The sequence below is a fragment of the Macadamia integrifolia genome, chromosome 12 (assembly GCF_013358625.1).
Source record: "Macadamia integrifolia cultivar HAES 741 chromosome 12, SCU_Mint_v3, whole genome shotgun sequence".
Classification (NCBI taxonomy): domain Eukaryota; kingdom Viridiplantae; phylum Streptophyta; class Magnoliopsida; order Proteales; family Proteaceae; genus Macadamia; species Macadamia integrifolia.
The window spans coordinates 31,014,778-31,017,752 of NC_056568.1; positions in this window are offsets into that span (position 1 = coordinate 31,014,778).

The following is a 2,975-nucleotide window of genomic DNA, read 5'->3' on the forward strand; positions in this document are numbered from 1 at the left end:
TTTTCAGGTTTGTCAGGGTTTTGGGCCAGATTGACTGGGCCTATAACTCCCTTTTCAGCAGTCACTTTAGAAGGCCCTTTGGGGGGTTTGAAGGCCACCCCAAGTGGTTGACTTGACCAAGGTTTCAGCCCCAGCTGACCAGCCAAAGGCCAGTAGTAGGCCTCACCTTGTTTTTCTCCATCAAACCCTTTCTTTGGGGAATCGATTCAGTGTTGCCGCTCAATTCAAAGGTTTGATTACAGCTTCTATTGTGGACTTCCAGCAGTGTTTTGGGAATTCTTTTGTTTTTTTGGATGAATAAATATATTAAAGGAGAAGAAGAATATACAATAGGGAGGGGGGGAGCAAAAGGCAAAGCCCAAACGGAAAAAGGGGGGCACTACAAGGGGGAACAATCCATCAGGGCGGAGTAGAGCACTACAAGGGGATACAATCCCTCAGGGGGGAGCAGTAGATAAGATCTAGATAGGGAGGTCCCAGGAGACAACAATGAGGCTGTTCCTTAGGGAATCTCTGGCCGAGTGGTGGGGGAGGTAAGCAAGTTTGGTGCTGATATCAAAATATATGGCCTTCCAAATCATGTCATAAGAGCGGGAGTTGGAAGTCCATTTACGCAAGTTTCGCTCCACCTAGAGGTGGTTTATGGTAGCACAGAAAGCAAGTTTCCCAGCAATGTCACAGATGGTGGAGCCTCGAAATGTCATGCCAACCTAGATCCATTCTCTACAAAAAGGAGGGGTCTCCTACTAGCAGACCACCAATGGCTGAAAACCTTTTTCTAGATGGCGGAGGAGAAGGGGCAGGAAAAGAACAAATGGTCAACATCTTCCTTGCCATTCCAGCACAGACAATAGGCAGGATGAACTTGTATGTGATGGTAAATGAGGTAGGATTGCATGGGAAGGCAGTTTGAGAAGAACCACCAGGTGGTGAAACAATGATGGAGAATGTGACCTTTGAACCAAAGGAAATTTTGCCAGGGAGCGATGGGGGTGGAAGATCTGGCGAAGTTCCAGGAGGAGGAAGAGCTGAACAAGTTGGTAGGGGAGGGCTTCCAGAGGATGGAATCCACTTTGCTCTATGCCCAGGGGAGAGGGGGGAGGCTGGCCCAAATGTCATCTAGAGGGGGAGAGGGGAAGGGGGGGCAGCCATCATTTCAGATGATGGAAGAGACCTAAGCTGAACGATCAAGACTCAGGGAATAGATAGTCCTAGGGCTAATGGAATGAAGAATCACACCCGATGGGTGCCAAGGGTCGAGCCAGAGGGACATAGAGACACCATTACCAATGGAGTACGAGATGGCATCAATGGCCAAGGGTCTTAGGCCAAGGATACCATGCCACACCCAAGATGCGTCCGGACCAGGGGAAGTGGACTAGAGGGAGTCATGCTTCAGCATATGGGAATAAACCTAGGAGACCCAGATGCTATTTTGTTTGGTCACCACCCTCTAGATGAGGTTTAAGATTCCCACGAAGTTGATATCTTTGATGCGCCTCAGACCCAAACCACCTTTAGATTTGGGGAGAGAGACGTTGCTCCAACGGTTTGGGAACTTACCAGAGTAAGAACTTTTCCAAAGAAAGGAACAAACGAGATACTCAGTGGCTTTAACGGTGGGAGGGGGAAGAATGAAGATACCACACCAGTAGAGATACATGGATTGGAGAACCGATCTGGAAAGCTCAAGCCTCCCAGCATAAAAGAGAAGCTAGCTCTTCCACAGCTGTAGTCTCTTCCTCAGGAGATCGAGAATGGGAGTGCAATGATGGCACAGAGCCTGGCGTGGATGAGGGGAGCCTAAGATACTTAACTGGGAGGTAGCCAAGGCCTAAGAGGGAAACCAATAATCTCAAGGAGACGGGCAGAAGCTGCTTCAGAAATCCCAGAAAGGAAGATGCAGAAATTGAGACCAGAGAGTCTTTTAAAGAGGAGGGAAGACATGATGGAAGAAATGGAGGACTGATCAACTCTTAAGAAGATCATGAGTTCATCGCAAAAGCAAGATGAGTAAGGGAGAGAGGCTTGCATTTTAGGAAGGGGGAGATGAGGTGGAGTTTAGTGGAAGGTTGGATGGATCGAGAAAGGATCTCGAGGCCAAGGGAGTAGAGGAAAGGGGAGAGAGGGCATCCTTGGCGAATCCCAATAGAGGAATGGAAGAAGCCAGCGGGGCTACCATTTACCAAGACAGAGAAACAAGTGGTAGATATGCAGGCTATGATCCAACGGACATGGTTAGGGGGGAAGGACATTTGGAGAAGGACATTAGAGATGAAGTCCTAACGGATAGAGTCAAAAGCTGTATGGAAATCGATCTTAAGAAGGGCCACCGATCCATAGGATTTTCGCTCAAAGCCCCAAATGGTCTCATGGCATAGGATGATGTTATCGGCAATACTCTTACCAGAGATGAAGGTGGATCGGTTTTGGCTAACCAATGAATCAATAGCTTTTTGGATGCGGTTGGCCAGAATTTTGGCGATGAATTTGCAAGTCAGGTTACAGAGAGAGATGGGTCCGAAATTCCGCATGGAAGAGGCTCCATCAGATTTGGGGATGAGATAAAGAAAGGTTTGGTTCACACCATTGATTTGGTTGGGATCAAAGAAGAAGCTTTTGAGATCCCAAATTAGGTCGGTCTTGATGATGTCTCAGTAGGAGGAGAAGAAGCTCATGCTGAAATCATTTGTCCCGGGAGCTTTCTTGGCTTTCTGGGAGAGGGCAACAGAGGTGATTTCCTCATCAAAGGGAATGGCTTGAAGAGAGGAATAATGTGATCAGGGAGTGGAAAGGGAGGATGGGAAAAAGGAGACAGGGGGTTGAAGAGATTGGAGAAGTAGGAAGAGGCTTCAACTTTGATGTTAGCAGGATTTTGAAAAGTAGCTCCATCTTTGGAGATGATTTTTGATGGTGCGGTGGAAGAAAGTAGAGGTAAGTCTCCAAGCTCCAACCATTTGATGTGGGATTTTTGC